Raw genomic sequence first — 19,028 nt, forward strand, 5'->3', positions numbered from 1 at the left:
GGTAAGAAAACCTAAGCCTTCTGAGGCTTAGCAGCAGTTTTAGCTAGAACTGAATAGCAAATCAAGGCAAGGTGTTAGCATAAGGCTTTTGTGAAAATGAAATTACTAAATATAGAGTGCTAAAAATATAAAGCTCAAAAAGGTAATCAATTATTAACCTCATTTTGAGAAATACTATAATAGATCCCTACTCCTGAATTTCCTTCAAAATATAATAAATTTAAGGTCAAAATATAAATTTAAGATAGTAAAATCAGATGTACTTTTAAAAGCAAAGCATACTTATGGAGCTAAGGGAACACAATAGATTTTTTATAATACAAGCTAAAGTGGACATTAAAGAAAGATATCAGACAGAAGAAAATTTAACATTATACCTAAGATTCTTTGAAGTTCTAAATTCTGCGAATTGGTATTTAACTATTATCTTATGATTAAAAAATTGATAAGATAATCAGCAAGAATACTGCTAATATAAAGACTTTCTTTGCATACCAGTTTCTACCTTTGCAAAGTTCTATTTCATTTTATCTTCATATTACTATAAGTTTTATAAACTATTTGTAAGTCAAACTTGTTAAATCGAGTAAAGAATCAAAGAACGGGGTATCTGCATTGATGACCACATAATTAACCATAAACCACTCAACAAAAAATTACTGTTTCGAACAGTACCACCATGTAAACAGAGTATGTGTGAAAGCACTTTGAAAAAAGGACAAGGACTATAAGTGTATTCTAATAAAAGTTAATAATAATTTAAAAGCAACAGTATTTGGATATAATCTCTAGGTTTTCTGATAATTGCTAATGTCATTTCTTTAAACTTTTTACTTGGAAATACTTTCAAACTTTCAGAAAAGTGTACAAATAGTTCAAAGAACTCCTATGTATACTCTGTCCAGATTTATCAATTAATTAACATTCTCATTTTTAAATCTTGTATGGATAAGCATTTGCTGAGCCATTGGAGAATAAGATAAGATATATATATCAGATCTTTCATCCCTAAATACATCAACATATGCCTCTTAAGAACAAAGACATTCTCTTAAATAGCCATAATATAGTTACTAACTTCAAAAAATTTAACAATCATACAAAATTTTAACTTAATATCTATTTTCCAATTTTTTTTTTTTTAACTGAGCAAATGAAGTCCTCTAGGGCTTTCTTCCTCCACCAATACAGGATCCAGTCCAGAATCATGTACAGCATTTAACTATCTGATCTCTCTAGACTTATTTAGACTTATTTAATCTGGAACGGCTTTTCTCAACTAAATGTCATTTAAACTATCTGATCTTTTTTTTTTAATATTTTATTTATTCATAGAGACACAGAGAGAGAGAAGGAGAGAGAGAGACAGGCAGAGGGAGAAGCAGGCTCCACACAGGGAGCCCGACGTGGGACTCGATCCTGGGTCTCCAGGATCACACCCGGGGCTGCAGGCGGCACCAAACCACTGCGCCACTGGGGCTGCCCTAAACTATCTGATCTTTACAAAGTGTTCTGCAGCATAAAATTTTAAAAGCTATGTTCTTGAGCAAACTATACAGGGAAGGTTCATTAAAAAAAGAGAGAGAGAGAGAGATTCATGTGGTGCCTACATGGCTCAGTCCATTAAACATCTGCCTTTGGCCCAGGGGTCCTGGGATAGAGCCCTGAGTCAGGCTCCAGCCTGTGGAGGGCTCCCTGCTCAGTAGGGAGCCTGCTTCTTCCTCTCCCTGCCACTCCCCCTGCTTGTTCGTTCTCTCTCTCTCTCTCTCTGTGTCAAATAAATAAACCAAATCTTTAGAAAAAGGAAAAGAGAGATTCAGTAGATAAGCTGGGGAAGTTTCAGAAGACTTAAATGAGAATATATGAATCTTTCCGTTCAACAGTTTTTAGTGTGTGTGTGTGTGTGTGTGTATTATAACAAGGAGGCTTCTAAGTTCCTTTGAGATTCGTAATTTTGGGATGAGTGGTTTATCTTGCCTCTTAAGATTTCAAAAAGTAACAATATACATATATAATCAACTTAGACAAATAAATCTGGCCAATGATCTGATGGCTCTCTGGAAAGAAAAAATCCAGAGAAAATTACTGTTTCCATCAAAACTCGTTCTTACAGTTTTTTTTTTCTTTTTTGGTGTGTGTTTTCTTAATTCACTCCTATATTTAACAAAAAACACCCATACCAATACGCAAACCTTCAAAAACACTGGAATTATTCTGATCATAATAATAATAGATATAATAGGTACTAGAGCTACAACAGATCTTGTTCTTTTACTCAACATTGTGTGTCAACCATGTGTCGGGCCTATAATAGCTATGGCGGCATCTACTGTTTAAAAAACAGGCATGATATCTACCCTTAGGGAACCTGTAATTTAGTAAACCCAAGATCCTCGCTTTCAGATAGGAAAGGTATTATTTTTCCCTATTTTGAAAATGAAGCAACTAACACTCAACCTATAAATGCTTCTCCAACCATGAAGAGTATAGGCCAACTACTTATCTTAAAGGGTCATATAGTAAAATATTTTTGGCTTTCCAGACTGTAACAATCTGATGATGCAACTACTGTATTTAAATTAACTCTGCCACTAAACATGAAACAGCCATATACGATATGTAAAATAAGAGTGGCTGTGTTCCAATAAAGCTTTATTCATAGATGCTGAAATTTGAATTTTGTATCATTTTCACATCACAAAATAGTATTCGTTTGAGATTTTTTTTCCCTGTAATCATTTAAAAATATAAACACTATTCTTAGCTCATAGGTCATACAAAAAAAAAAGCAGCAGGCTAAATCTAGTATTATGCAGACTACTTACTGATAGACTTGCTTATAAGCTGGAGCTGCACTGGGTGACTGGCCCTTTTTTACCTCAGTCAACTAATTCTTTATCACTAGACTTAAAATATAACATGAAACAATTCTTATTTTGCTTTTCAGTCATTTACAAATCGCCTTCCTTATCTCAGAAAAAGATGTTATAATTCTTCTGAGTAGTAACGTAAAAATTTCAAGAACTGAAGAAAATACTTTATATCTGCATATCAATTATCTTTCCAATCAGTAACTTTTTTTATTGGTATTCAATTTGCCAACATACAGCATATCACCAAGGCTCATCCCATCAAGTGCCCCCCCTCAGTGCCCGTCACCCAGTCACCCCAACCTCCTCGCCCACCTCCCTTTCCACTACTCCTTGTTTGTTTCCCAGAGTTAGGAGTCTCTCATGTTCTGTCTCCCTCACTGATATTTCCCACTCATTTTCTCTCCTTTCCCCTTTATTCCCTATCACTATTTTTTATCAGTAACTTTTTACTCCTCAAAAAAGTAAAATTCTAAAGATAAATTAAGGCTATCAAAGCAAGTAGAAGATCATGCTCTAAATATTTTTATAATACTTTGTCCTATGCTTCTTGCTAGGATATTGCAAACCTCACTGTATCCAATAATTATGAATTATGCAGAAAAAAAGAAAAAACACGCATACCTCTGAGCTCAAAATGAAAACTGAAGGATCTAGTGAAACTCACCAAGTTCTAAAGATTCATCTAAGAAGAATGCAGAATTTTCCAAAGGCATCTTAAACTGTGACAGAATCAGCTTCTAAGTTTCAGCGGCTTTACAGGAAAAAAAATAAAATAAAAATTCTGTAAAACAAGGGCAGCTGTGGAGATAATGTTAGCCAAAGCCTAAGCAACAGTATCTCTGGTATTTTTTTCCCATCCATGTATACAGCATTAATTGGGGCTTCCTATGTGCCAAGAACTGGAGATGCAGCAATGAACATGTCAGATCCCATCAAACTCTGTGGGAGCTCACTATGTAGGGCAACTCCAAATGGGATGAAAGGCTTTAAGAATCATGATGTGAGGGGAAATCATGGCAGAAATACACACCAGCGTGGTGGGAATTGGTTACAAATGGCCTCCCCTAAAGGAGGGGCATTTAATGCAAACATGAATAGGATCTGGCCAAATGAATACAAGGCAGGAGGGAAGAGAAAGTGTTTCATCCAAAGTGAACAGCGTGTTCAAAGGGCCAGAGAGAATATGGTATTTGTATAAATTAAGTGCAGTGTGGCTGTTCAGAGTAAGAAAAGAGATAAAAAGAATATTTTCTGAGGTGAGATGGATAAGGAAGGAAATAAGAGGTGAAGCAATTTGCCCTGAGTCAAAGACTCACACAGGGCTTTGTAAAAGGCAGAGCCCATTTTAAACCCTCACCACCTGACTGCAATGTACTAGCCATTCTGAAGTTCTTTCCAGCCCACAAGCCTCAAAGGTCTGGGGGGTGGGGAGGTCCTTGGGAAGGAAGCTGAGGAAAAATGCTTGTGGAGGATGATCCTTTTAGGGAGCTTTTGCAAGGAAGGGCCTGAGGGACAACTGCCTTGGGCCAATAGCCAGCCTCTCAATGAATGAACAGATCAACTAACCATCAAGAAACTGCCTGCAGAATGATGGGAAAGAAGTCAGTCTTAGCATTATTCTCATTTGCTAACAGTTATCAAGCACTTAGCTATGTGTGAAGCCCTGTTGTAAGTGCTTTACGTATGTGCTGACTAGATCCTCACAACATCCCTATGAGGGAAGTACTTTTATTACCCTGTATTTCCAGTGTGATTTTATGAAACTATCCAATCATGGCCAGTAATTCTTATTACCAATTAAAGTTAAAATGATCAGAAACATTAACAACATTTCTCACCACAATATTAAAAGCATTTTTGTTACTCTTCTACCAGAAAAGTACTATTTTAAATATCAATCAACAAAAATAAAAGACAACAAGATTAATTTGGTTAAATTTTTCTTAAACTAGCAGTTCTATTAAGGCCAGTGTTTGGGAAATTCTAGTCTCCTTATTCATTCACTCACTATGGTATGTCCTACATATCCAAATTCCTCCCCTCATGGAGTTTTAGTCATTGAAATGCAACAATGTACAATGTTTGCAGCTCCTGGGCAATTACATTTTTGCAGCACATCCCAAGTTATCTTTGAATGAATGAAGAACCAACAATCACACAGACAAAATCTGATGCAACAGAAAAGAATCAAAACCTGAGGAAAGTCGTTTGTTAGTAAAAATATACACATGCTAAAAGAGGAAGAGAGAGTAAATAACTGTTTCACTGAGGAAAATACTCAGGAAAAATGAAAAAGAATCCTCAAAGAGAACGCTGAGAAAAAGCAGCAATCAGTGCACAGTGATGAAGGTCCTTAAGGAAATTAACGATAATGAAAATAAAAAGTGGATGAATTGTATGCAGTAGCCTTAGATTCAAGACTATAATCTAGTGATGAAAGATTAAACCTTAAATCAGCAGTCTTCACACTGGGGACCAAATAGTTTTAAGGGAATCAATTTCCAGATTCTTAATTTCCATAGTTACTAACCAGCTACTAGAATTGAAATCAAGGTCAGAACATTATACTGGCTTCTCCTTTCCTACACTCTACATTTTCTACACTTCATTTTATAATCCTTTTTCTTCCAGTTCACAAGAGAAATATCTCTCACACATCTAACAACTCACTACAATGCATTACCTTGAATGGTAAAAACATCCAAAACACCGAAGAAGTAATTTGAAATACTGATATCAGGGGACTACCCTTAATGGAAGCACTGCATCTCTAGTGTGGTATTGTCTTTCCCTATCCCCTTCACTTATGTTAATTATAATACCTAACATTAGAAAGGAGATATTTTGACCCAAATGGCCTGCTACAACTTCTGGAACTGAGAATAATAAAAACTTTTGATTTAAAAGCTCACACAAGGGACGCCTGGGTGGCTCAGTGGTTTAGCGGCTGCCTTGGTTCACCCACGGGCGTGATCCTGGAAACCCGAGATCGAGTCCCGCGTCGAGCTCTCTGCAAGGAGCCTGCTTCTCTCTCTGCCTCTCTCTCTCTCCGTGTCTCTCATGAATAAATAAATAAAATCTTTAAAAAATAATAATAAAAGCTCACATGAGAGAATCCAATGAAAACAATGATGATAAATATTGAAGAGTGCTATAATTTAGTTTATCCAGGTAAAAAGCTTAAGACTAGACTCCTTACATAACTTATCTAGAATTACTTAGAATTCAAGATCTGTATTTTCTCCATTCTCCAAAAATCAACAAAGAAATTAGTACATTCTGTCAGCCACCTATGTCTTGTGTCTATGAATTGAAGATACTTTATATGGGTTTAAGGAGTTGAGAAAAACCTTTACCAAAAAGAGAGAGAGAGAGAGAGCTCTTACTTCAGTCAAATCAATAGCATGTCTTCAAGTAAAAGTAGGACACACCAAAGTTAGTGTTTTAAATTTTTTATTGAGAAACACTTTTCCCCCCGTATTCTATCATCTTATGAGATTCCATCATTCTTCTATTTTCATATCTCTTTAGAAGATATGGAAAAAACTAATGAGTCATGATGAAATAAATCTCAGAATGATGAAATAGGACAATGTTTAAATAAAAATGAATATAATGTAAGTTAGAATAACTTTTACTAAACTTAAAAACAGCTAATTTTGCCTTTGTTCTTTGGAAGACCTCAAAGAAAGAATAACGCTCATGAAATACTAGCCCTTAGAAAGAGCTAGAAATGCTACAAATAAATACATAAATAAAAAAGTACAAAATTAAAGCCAATGAATATTGATGGTATAACTAAGGGCTAATCAAAAATTGGTAAATGAAAGAATATTAATCACATACTTTTTTGCCTATCCTGTCAAACTGTATCTTAAGGTCAAAGAGACCTGGTGAGAGCCAGTCCTTCAAAGAATCTCGGCTGGTAAGAACAGAAGAAATGACATAAAAAGATGGCCAATAATCATTAATAGATTTTAAATGATTAGGAGAAAAAGTGATAGTAAATTTCACAATGGATCGTATTGCCACCAACTGTATACACTAATCAATCTTAGCATCTCCAAAAGTGAGACAACTAGGTAGTAAGTACCTCCTGATGTAACATGTAATACATACTACTACTTATATTCTTGTTGAAAAGAGTCAAAATGGGATCAAACTTTTAGATCATATATTCTTTTTTTTTTTTAATTTTATTTATTTACTCATGAGAGACAGAGAGAGAGAGAAAGAGAGAGAGAGAGAGAGTGTCAGAGACACAGGCAGAGGGAGAAGCAGGCTCCATGCAGGGAGCCTGACGTGGAACTCGATCCTGGGTCTCCAGGATCACACCCTGGGCTGAAGGCGGCACTAAACCACTGAGCCACCTGGGCCGCCCTAGATCATATATTCTTAACTGGAACAATGTCACACCCAAGGGGTAAAAGGATCTTTTATTTTATTTTATTATTTTATGATAGTCACAGAGAGAGAGAGAGGCAGAGAGACACAGACAGAGGGAGAAGCAGGCTCCATGCACCGGGAGCCCGATGTGGGATTCGATCCCGGGTCTCGAGGATCACGCCCTGGGCCAAAGGCAGGCGCCAAACCGCTGCACCACCCCAGGATCCCTAAAAGGATCTTAAATAATAAAAGTTTCTTTTTTTTTTTTTTTTTTAAATAATAAAAGTTTCTTAATCTCCAAAGCACAACACTATGATCTATCCCCCTGGGTCTCAGGAGGTAGACAATAAAGTAAAATAAGAAAATATTCTAAAAAGGCCCTTTAAGGGGACAATAATGAAAAAAGAAAACAAAAAGTTTATAAACACTGATTTAGATCAAACTTCCATTTTACATTACTACCAGAAGAGAATAAATGACATCAAGAAAAAGCAATAAGACAAATCCAGAATGTGAAATACTCTATAGAACATCCGATCCAGTTCCTTCAACATGGAGGAGGAAAAAGATAAAGGCAGGAGGAGGGGAGCATCAACTATTCTAAAATTTAAAAAGACTCAAGGTCTTTAGTTTTAGAAATATACTAAAAATAATTATAGATCAGTGACATGTGGAATAATGGGAAACAGTATTAGGAAAGGATAAATGAATGAGGATGCAGATGAAAAAAGACCCAATCATTAAAGATGAGTGACAGAATTTCATTATTCTATTCTGTATATTGTTGTATAGTTTAAAATATTCCATTAAAACAAAATCATGAGTTGACAAAGATTTTGCTTTCTTAGGAAATTAGAGGACTATATACATACAATAAAAAACAGCAGCTAAAAAAAAGAACAAAATAAATAAATATATCAGTTAACCCTGGAAAGATTAATTATTTAGGGTACAGAAAACTCAAAAACAAAACAAAATATCCTCAAGACATTCCTGAAGAAACTGTAGTGCATGAAACAAAACCATATTTAACAAATAATGCAGATTTCACTACACCAAGAAATGTTATAAATGCTTTACAAATATAAACTCCTTTATCCACAAACTAGTTATTATCTTAATTTTGGTCACATTAAGTGACCTAAGATTATTAAGTGGTAGAGCTGGGGATCTAAACCCACACAGTCTAGCAGTCTGGTTCTATTGCTTAAGCTTGTAACTACTAACACTATACCATGTTGCCTTTCAAAATGATACAAGCAGACAATAAATAAAGTTACTGGGGTATTAACAATGTGTTCACAGACATTCAGAGAAAGGCACAAAGATATAGTTGAAGGACTCTGTCAGAACACATTAAAAAAAACACACATAGAGAGAGAGACAGCAAACATGAGAAGAAATAAAAGACATAAAATCAATCCAGAAAACCAACATTCTGCTGGTGAGCATTTCAAAATGGGACAACATAAAAAACCACAAAATATTACCAAAGAAATAATAAAAGAAAATTTCCCATACCTGAAGGAAGACACATGCATTTACCACAAAGGGCCTATTAACTCCAGAGAGTCCAGTTAGAAGGGCAAAAATAATTCACACCTCGACAAATATCTATCTTTAAGATTCCAGAACTACAAAGACACTAAAACTTCCAAAGAGAGAGAAGTCATTTAGAAAGTAACAAGTCTCAGAGTAAGGTCAGACTTCTCACCATCTTGACCCAGAAAAAAATAGAGCAAAACCCTAATATCTGAGGGAAAATTAATCTGAATCTAAATTTCTACACACAGCTAAACTATCAATTATGAGCCAGGCCAAAGCCATCTGAAGAACAGCAAGAATTTATTTTAGAACCTTGCACACTAAATTATAAATACCTTGTATACTAAAGTTAATTTAGGATGAGGGAGAATGCCATGAAAGAGACCTATGTGGGACCTAAGAAACAGTAAATCTAACCCAGAAATGCAGGAATATCTCTGAATGGCAGATATACAGACTTCCAAATCTATCAAGACTAAAACAGGCAGGAAAAGGGCTCTAAAAGAGAGGTCGTCAAGAAAACTAGAGATTCTATTCAACAAACAATAGAGATCATTCAAGCAGGAAACATGTGAGGATATGGTAAAGGTATCTTTTTATCTATCAAGAAAAAATGCAACTAAAGGTCATAATGGCAAGAAGATGAACAACATAAAGCAAACTAGTAAGAATATAAAGCAAACTAGTAGTATAATGCTGAAAAACATTGATATCAAATATTTTTTGGAGCTCCATTAGCATTGCAATCTTGGACCTACTGAAAATAAAACTTAACACTAATTCAATAGTTTACTGTATTTAGCTTTTCAAATCAACCTGATAAACCCAAATTCTTCTCATTACAGAACATAAATGTTACATTATAAACCTACTTAAATACTGAAGAGAAGACAGGAATGGAAATGAAAGAGTAGAAGACACATGATGAAGAAAATGATAGAAGTTTTGGTGTTCTTTTTTTACCATTATTTAAAGATTTTATTTTTATGGAATCTCTACACCCAATGTGGGGCTCAAAATTACAGCCCCAAGATCTAAAGTCACACGCTCTACCAACTGAGCCAGCCAGGTACCCAACACGTCATAGTGTTCTTATCTTACATGGTAGGGATTTAAAATACAATTATCTAAGGAATCTAAATATTTACAATTTCAAAAATATTAATAAAATAACACAGTAACTTTTAAACTTGGAATGCAGAGAGAAAAGAGGAGATTAAAAACAGAATAGGTAAGCTAAATTTTCATCTTTTTCAGTAGGAAGTGAAGAGACATAATTGAAACTGAATTAATCAAGAAATTAAAGCAGATCCCAAAGGAAGAAAAAACCTTGGCACTATATGGTTTCACAGGATAATTCTCTAAAGCATTTAAAGTTCCTCAAACTCTTCCAAAGAATTAAAGAGAACACTTCCAAACTCCTTCTATAAGGCCAACATTATCCTGGTATCAGAAGACGACACAAGAAAACTACAGAGTAATATCCCTGATGAAGACAGACACAAAAATTCTCAACAAAATACTAAGAAACCAAATTCAACAGTACATTAAAAAGATTATGAACTATGATCAAGTGGTATTTGTACCTAAAATGCAAGGATGGTTCAACATATGAAAATCTATCAGTGTAATACACCACATTAAGAGAATGAAGGGAAAAAACACATGAACATTTCAATTGATGCAGAAAAAGCATCAAACAAAATTAAACACCCTTTCTTAATAAACATACTCAATAAGCCAAATAGAACTACCTCAAAATAGGATGCCTGGGTGGCTCTGTGATTGAGCATCTGCCTTTGGCTCAGGGCATGATCCCGGGGTCCTGGGATCAAGTCCCGCATTGGGTTCTCCACAGGGAGCCTCCTTCTCCCTCTGCCTATGTCTCTGCCTCTGTGTCTCTTTCACGAATAAATAAAATCTTTAAAAATTAAAAAAAAAGAACTGCCTTAATATAATAAAGGCCTTATATATGAAATGCCCAAAGCTAACATCATACTCAACAATGAAAAACTGAAAAAAAAAAAAAAAATGAAAAACTGAAAGCTAAAAAAAGAAAAAGAAAAAAGAAAAACTAAAAGCTTTTCCTCTAAGATTAGGAAAAAGGCAAAGATGCCCACTTTCATCACTTCTATTCAACAGAGTGCTAGAAGTCCTAGCTAGAGCAATTATCAGGCAAGACAAAGAAATAAAAGGCATCTAAACAGGGAAGGAATAAGTAAAAATTTATCTTTTCATAGATGACATGTATGTATAAAACCTTAATGATTCTATATCCATCAAAAAATGTTAAAACCAGGGATCCCTGGGTAGCGCAGCGGTTTGGCGCCTGCCTTTGGCCCGGGGCGCGATCCCGGAGACTGGGGATCGAATCCCACGTCGGGCTCCCGGTGCATGGAGCCTGCTTCTCCCTCTGCCTGTGTCTCTGCCTCTCTCTCTCTCTCTCTCTGTGACTATCATAAATAAATAAAAAAAAATTTTTTTAAATGTTAAAACCAATAAATGATTTCAGCAAAACTGTATAATATAAAACTAACAAAAATCAGGGTTTTTTCTACACACTAATGAGTAATTTGAAAAGGAAATTAAGAAAACTGTGTTTACAATAGCATCAAAACATAAAACACTTAGAAATAAACAAAAAAAAAAAAGGAAAGAAAACGAAATAAACTTAACCAACTTGGTGAAAAACTTGTACACTGACAACTACAAAACACAGCTAAAGGAAATCAAAGGCACAAATAGATAGATATTCTGTATGCACGAATTGCTTCCTATGGCTAGTGGCTTCTATTGCTCAGCAATTGGAATACTTCTATCACCAGAGAAACTGCCATAAAACAATCCTGGTAGAAATTACAGTGTAACAAAACTAGAAAATTAACAATAAAAATGTTTAAAAGGCTACCTTGTAAATAAATGTGTGCCTGTTTTTACTTCTTAATGTTCTATTTTTCACAACCCTTGCTATTTCTTTGTTGCTATACTGTTTGTGCTTATTTTGTCTATAAAGTTTCTTTCCATTTACTAAAATAAGTTTTATTCGGACTCATTTGCTTTTTGCATGTTACTCTTCTATTCATTTTTTTTTTTTGCGTAAGTTTTAGAGCCTGTGTCAATTTTTTTTTTAATTTTAATTTCACATTACTTTTTTTTTTTTTTTTTTATAGAAACTTGCATTAGTTTTCTAGGGCTGCCAGGACTACAAACTGGGTGGCTTAAAACAACAAATACTTATTCCCTCACAGGTGAGGTATGTGCCTTCTATACCTAATTTGTTAAGAGTTTTTATCATGAAAGAATAACTTTATAAAATGCTTTTTCTGAAACTATTCAATAATCAATTATTTTTATTTTTCATTCTATTAATGTTGTGTATCACATTCACTGACTTGTGTATGTTGAAGCATCCTTGTACCCCAAGGATATATCACACTTGATCATTGTGTATGAACCTTTTAATATGCCACTGGATTCAGTTTGCTAGGATTCTGTTGAGAATTTCTGCATCTATATTCTTCAGGAATACTGGCCTCCAATTATCTTATAGTATCCTAATCTGGCTGTGGTATCAGGATAATGACTATCTTATAAAATGAGTTTGGGAGTGCTCCCTCCTCTTTTATTTTTTTGGAAAAGTGTAAGACTGGTGTTAATTATTCTTCAAATGTTTGATAAAACTCACCGGTGAAACCTGATCCTGTGCTTTTCTTTATTGGCAGGTTTTTGATTACTATTTCAGTCTCCTTAGTTTCTACTTCATTATTCAATCTTGTTATGTTATATCTTTCTAGGAACTTACCCATTTCTTTTAGGCTAATTTGTTGGCATATAATTGCTCGTAGTAGGTTCATGATCCTTTCCATTTCTGTTCTATCAGGTGTAATATTCCTTTCATTTCTGATTTTGAGTCTTTTTTTTCTTAGTCTAGCTAAGGGCCTGTCAAGTCTTTTTCAAAAAACCAATTATTCAGAAAAAAAAAAAAAAAAAAAACAATTATTCAGGGCACCTGGTTGGCCCAGTCAGTTAAGCATCTGCCTTTGGCTCAAGTCATAATCCCAGAGTGCTAGGATGGAGCCCCACATCAGGCTCCCTGCTCAGCAGGGAGTCTGCTTCTCCCTCAACCCTTCACCTCACTCTCGTGCTCCCTCTCTCTCTCAAATAAATAAAATCTTTAAAAAAAATAGCTATTTTTTTGAAGAAGGAAACTAATTCCTTCTTTTACATTGCTGTCCCAGTCTCTATTTCATTTAGCTCTGCTCTCATCTTCCTTCTGCTAACTTTGAGTTTAGTGTGTTCTTTTTCTAGTTCCTTAACATGTAGTGTAGTTCCTTAACCTAAGGTATGTATCACTATGAACTTCCCTCTAAAAACTGCTTTTGCTACATCCACGTGTTTTGGTATCTTGGGTCTCCACTTTTAAGTAATAGTTTATTCTTGAGGGCAGCCCCGGTGGCTCAGCGGTTTAGTGCTGCCTTCGGCCCAGGGTGTGATCCTGGAGATCCAAGATCGAGTTCCACGTCGGGCTCCCAGCATGGAGCCTGCTTCTCCCTGTGCCTGTGCGTGTGCGTGTGTGTGTCTTTCATGACTAAATAAATCTTAAAAAAAAAAAAAGTTTATTCTTGAACACCACAGATTTGAACTGCACAGGTCCATTTACACGTGGGTTATTTTTAAATATATATAGTACTATAAATTTTCCCTAAAATTTTCTTAATGTTTTTTTTCTCTAGTTTATTGTAACAATATAAACGTGTATGTATGTAACATGTAACACATGTAACACACAAAATATGTATTAATCAATGGCTTATGTTGACCAAAAAGCCTTCCAGTCAACAGTAGACTTAGTAATGGTTTTAGGAAGCCAAAATTTATACACAGATTTTTGACTATGTGACTACATGGAATTTTCAACCCTACATTGTTCAAGGATCAACTGTATTTTCACTATCCTTTCACTTGCTTCAACCCACTGATTGTTCAGGTGGGTATTATTACCACACAACTGAGAATTTTCCAGTTTTTCTCCTATTGTTTCTAGTTTCATACCACCATGGTTGGAAAAGATACTTGATATAAAATCAATCTTCCTACATTTGCTAAGGCAATTGTGACTTAAGATATATGCTCTATCCTATAGAGTGTTCCTTGTACACTTGAGAAAAATGTATTCTGCTGCTGCTGGGTAGAATGTTCTCTTCTATGTATAGGTATATTTCATGTCCAGTGTTTCCTTATTTTCTGTCAAGATGATCTATCCACTGTTGATAATGGGATATTCAAGTCCCCTACTATTATTGTATTGTGGTCTATTTCTCCCCTGATCATCTGTTATGTCCTCTTAATGAGTTAACTTCTTTTTCATTTTATAATGACTTTGTGTCTTGATACAGTTTTTAACTTAAAATCTATTTTTAACTTAAAATCTATATTTGGTATAGCTACCACTGCTCTCTTTGGTTTCCATTTGCATAGATTATCTTTTTCCATCCCTTAATTTGAACCTACACGTGTCCTTAAAGCCAAAATGAGTCTCTGGTGGGCAGCCTATATCTAGTTGGTTCTTGTTTTTTAATCCAGTCAGCCACTCTAGGACTTTTGATTGGAAAATTTAACCCATTTGCATTAATGTAATTATTGATAGGTAAGAACTTACTAATGCCATCTTATTTATTTCATGTAGTCCCCTCATTCCTTTCTTCCACTTCTGTGGTCTTTGTGAACTGATTTTCTGTATTAGTATGTTTTGATTCCCTTCTCTATCTTCTGTGAATGTACTGCAGGTTTTGCTCTGTGGTTGCCAAAAGGCTTACATAAAATATCTTATAAGAGACTGTTACTAAGCTAACAACTTTGATCACATTCAAAATCTCCATTCTTTTGTGGACACTGCTGCTATGAACATCGGGGTGCAAGTATCCCGGCATTTCACTACATCAGTATCTTTGCGGTAAATACCCAGTAGTACAATTGCTGGATCATAGGGTAGCTCTATTTTTAACTTCTTGAGGAACCTCCACACTGTTTTCCAAAGTGGCTGTACCAGTTTGCATTCCGACCAACAGTGCAAAAGGGTTCCCCTTTCTCCACATCCTCTCCAATATTTGTTGTTTCCTGTCTTGTTAATTTAAGCCATTCTCACTGGTGTGAGGTGGTATCTCATTGTGGTTTTGATTTGTATTTCCCTGATGGCAAGTGATGCAGAGCAGTTTTTCAGTGCTTGTTGGCCATGTGTAGGTCTTCTCTGGAGCAACTTCTGTTCATGTCTTCTCCCATTTCATGATTGGATTCTTTGTTTCTTGGGTGTTGAATTTGGTAAATTCTTTATAGATCTTGGATACTAGCTCTTTATCTAATTATCTAACGTACAAATATCTTCTCCCATTCTGTAGGTTGTCTTTTAGTTTTGTTGACTGTTTATTTTGCCGTGCAGAAGCTTTTTTTTTTTTTTAATTGGTGTTCAATTTACTAACATACAGAATAACACCCAGTGCCCGTCACCCATTCACTCCCACCCCCCGCCCTCCTCCCCTTCTACCACCCCTAGTTCGTTTCCCAGAGTTAGCAGTCTTTACGTTCTGTCTCCCTTTCTGATATTTCCCACACATTTCTTCCCCCTTCCCTTATTTTACCTTTCACTATTATTTATATTCCCCAAATGAATGAGAACATATAATGTTTGTCCTTCTCCGACTGACTTACTTCACTCAGCATAATACCCTCCACTTCCATCCACGTTGAAGCAAATGGTGGGTATTTGTCATTTCTAATAGCTGAGTAATATTCCATTGTATACATAAACCACATCTTCTTTATCCATTCATCTTTCGTTGGACACCGAGGCTCCTTCCACAGTTTGGCTATCGTGGCCATTGCTGCTAGAAACATCGGGGTGCAGGTGTCCCAGCGTTTCATTGCATTTGTATCTTTGGGGTAAATCCCCAACAGTGCAATTGCTGGGTCGTAGGGCAGGTCTATTTTTAACTGTTTGAGGAACCTCCACACAGTTTTCCAGAGTGGCTGCACCAGTTCACATTCCCACCAACAGTGTAAGAGGGTTCCCTTTTCTCCGCATCCTCTCCAACATTTGTTGTTTCCTGCCTTGTTAATTTTCCCCATTCTCACTGGTGTGAGGTGGTATCTCATTGTAGTTTTGATTTGTATTTCCCTGATGGCAAGTGATGCAGAGCATTTTCTCATATGCATGTTGGCCATGTCTATGTCTTCCTCTGTGAGATTTCTGTTCATGTCTTTTGCCCATTTCATGATTGGATTGTTTGTTTCTTTGGTGTTAAGTTTAATAAGTTCTTTATAGATCTTGGAAACTAGCCCTTTATCTGATATGTCATTTGCAAATATCTTCTCCCATTCTGTAGGTTGTCTTTGAGTTTTGTTGACTGTATCCTTTGCTGTGCAAAAGCTTCTTATCTTGATGAAGTCCCAATAGTTCATTTTTGCTTTTGTTTCTTTTGCCTTCGTGGATGTATCTTGCAAGAAGTTACTATGGCCGAGTTCAAAAAGGGTGTTGCCTGTGTTCTTCTCTAGGATTTTGATGGAATCTTGTCTCACATTTAGATCTTTCATCCATTTTGAGTTTATCTTTGTGTATGGTGAAAGAGAGTGGTCTAGTTTCATTCTTCTGCATGTGGATGTCCAATTTTCCCAGCACCATTTATTGAAGAGACTGTCTTTCTTCCAATGGATAGTCTTTCCTCCTTTATCGAATATTAGTTGCCCATAAAGTTCAGGGTCCACTTCTGGATTCTCTATTCTGTTCCACTGATCTATGTGTCTGTTTTTGTGCCAGTACCACACTGTCTTGATGACCACAGCTTTGTAGTACAACCTGAAATCTGGCATTGTGATGCCCCCAGATATGGTTTTCTTTTTTAAAATTCCCCTGGCTATTCGGGGTCTTTTCTGATTCCACACAAATCTTAAAATAATTTGTTCTAACTCTCTGAAGAAAGTCCATGGTATTTTGATAGGGATTGCATTAAACATGTATATTGCCCTGGGTAACATTGACATTTTCACAATATTAATTCTGCCAGTCCATGAGCATGGAATATTTTTCCATCTCTTTGTGTTTTCCTCAATTTCTTTGAGAAGGGTTCTATAGTTTTGAGGGTATAGATCCTTTACATCTTTGGTTAGGTTTATTCCTAGGTATCTTATGCTTTTGCGTGCAATTGTAAATGGGATTGACTCCTTAATTTCTCTTTCTTCAGTCTCATTGTTAGTGTATAGAAATGCCACTGACTTCTGGGCATTGATTTTGTATCCTGCCACGCTACCGAATTGCTGTATGAGTTCTAGCAATCTTGGGGTGGAGACTTTTGGGTTTTCTATGTAGAGTATCATGTCATCGGCGAAGAGGGAGAGTTTGACTTCTTCTTTGCCAATTTGAATGCCTTTAATGTCTTTTTGTTGTCTGATTGCTGAGGCTAGGACTTCCAGTACTATGTTGAACAGCAGTGGTGAGAATGGACATCCCTGTCTTGTTCCTGATCTTAGGGGAAAGGCTCCCAGTGCTTCCCCATTGAGAATGATATTTGCTGTGGGCTTTTCATAGATGGCTTTTAAGATGTCGAGGAATGTTCCCTCTATCCCTACACTCTGAAGAGTTTTGATCAGGAATGGATGCTGTATTTTGTCAAATGCTTTCTCTGCATCTAATGAGAGGATCATATGGTTCTTGGTTTTTCTCTTGCTGATATGATGAATCACATTGATTGTTTTACGGGTGTTGAACCAGCCTTGTGTCCCGGGGATAAATCCTACTTGGTCATGGTGAATAATTTTCTTAATGTACTGTTGGATCCTATTGGCCAGTATCTTGTTGAGAATTTTTGCATCCATGTTCATCAGGGATATTGGTCTGTAATTCTCCTTTTTGGCGGGGTCTTTGTCTGGCTTTGGAATTAAGGTGATGCTGGCTTCATAGAACGAATTTGGAAGTACTCCATCTCTTTCTATCTTTCCAAACAGCTTTAGGAGAATAGGTATGATTTCTTCTTTAAACGTTTGATAAAATTCTCCTGGGAAGCCATCTGGCCCTGGACTCTTGTGTCTTGGGAGGTTTTTGATGACTGCTTCAATTTCCTCCCTGGTTATTGGCCTGTTCAGGTTTTCTATTTCTTCCTGTTCCAGTTTTGGTAGTTTGTGGCTTTCCAGGAATGCGTCCATTTCTTCTAGATTGCCTAATTTATTGGCGTATAGCTGTTCATAATATGTTTTTAAAATCGTTTGTATTTCCTTGGTGTTGGTAGTGATCTCTCCTTTCTCATTCATGATTTTATTAATTTGAGTCTTCTCTCTCTTCTTTTTAATAAGGCTGGCTAATGGTTTATCTATCTTATTAATTCTTTCAAAGAACCAACTCCTGGTTCTGTTGATCTGTTCCACAGTTCTTCTGGTCTCGATTTCGTTGAGTTCTGCTCGAATCTTTATTAACTCCCTTCTTCTCTTGGGTGTAGGATCTATTTACTGTTTTTTCTCTAGCTCCTTTATGTGTAAGGTTAGCTTTTGTATTTGAGTTCTTTCCAGTTTTTGAATGGATGCTTGTATTGCGATGTATTTCCCCCTTAGGACTGCTTTTGCTGCATCCCAAAGATTTTGAACGGTTGTATCTTCATTCTCATTAGTTTCCATGAATCTTTTTAATTCTTCCTTAATTTCTTGGTTGACCTTTTTATCTTTTAGCAGGATGGTCCTTAACCTCCATGTGTTTGAGGTCCTTCCAAACTTCTTGTTGTGATTTAGTTCTAATTTCAAGGCATTATGGTCCGAGAATATGCAGGGGACAATCCCAATCTTTTGGTATCGGTTCAGACCCGATTTGTGACCCAATATGTGGTCTATTCTGGAGAAAGTTCCATGTGCGCTTGAGAAGAATGTGTATTCAGTTGAGTTTGGATGTAAAGTTCTGTAGATATCTGTGAAATCCATCTGGTCCAGTGTATCATTTAAAGCTTTCGTTTCTTTGGAGATGTTTTGCTTAGAAGACCTATCGAGTATAGAAAGAGCTAGATTGAAGTCACCAAGTATAAGTGTATTATTACCTAAGTATTTCTTCACTTTGGTTAATAATTGATTTATATATTTGGCAGCTCCCACATTCGGAGCGTATATATTGAGGATTGTTAAGTCCTCTTGTTGAATAGATCCTTTAAGTATGATATAGTGTCCCTCTTCATCTCTCACTACAGTCTTTGGGGT

The 19,028-nt window shown here is 36.0% G+C and overlaps 1 protein-coding gene across 11 annotated transcripts in view; it reads right to left on the minus strand.

The window, feature by feature from the left end:
- The window catches only part of CLOCK (clock circadian regulator), a 141,272-nt gene that overhangs the window by 102,493 nt on the left and 19,751 nt on the right, over positions 1–19,028 (minus strand). For 5 of the 11 annotated variants that reach the window (XM_038556134.1, XM_038556135.1, XM_038556136.1 and 2 more), the window contains exon 3: positions 3,538–3,624. The exons of the other annotated variants lie outside the window; for them this stretch is intronic. The gene's annotated coding sequence lies outside the window, so the exon portion shown is untranslated. The remainder of the gene's footprint in view (positions 1–3,537; positions 3,625–19,028) is intronic. 11 annotated transcript variants of the gene reach the window in all.

The sequence above is a fragment of the Canis lupus genome, chromosome 13 (genome assembly GCF_011100685.1).
Source record: "Canis lupus familiaris isolate Mischka breed German Shepherd chromosome 13, alternate assembly UU_Cfam_GSD_1.0, whole genome shotgun sequence".
NCBI classification, from domain to species: domain Eukaryota; kingdom Metazoa; phylum Chordata; class Mammalia; order Carnivora; family Canidae; genus Canis; species Canis lupus.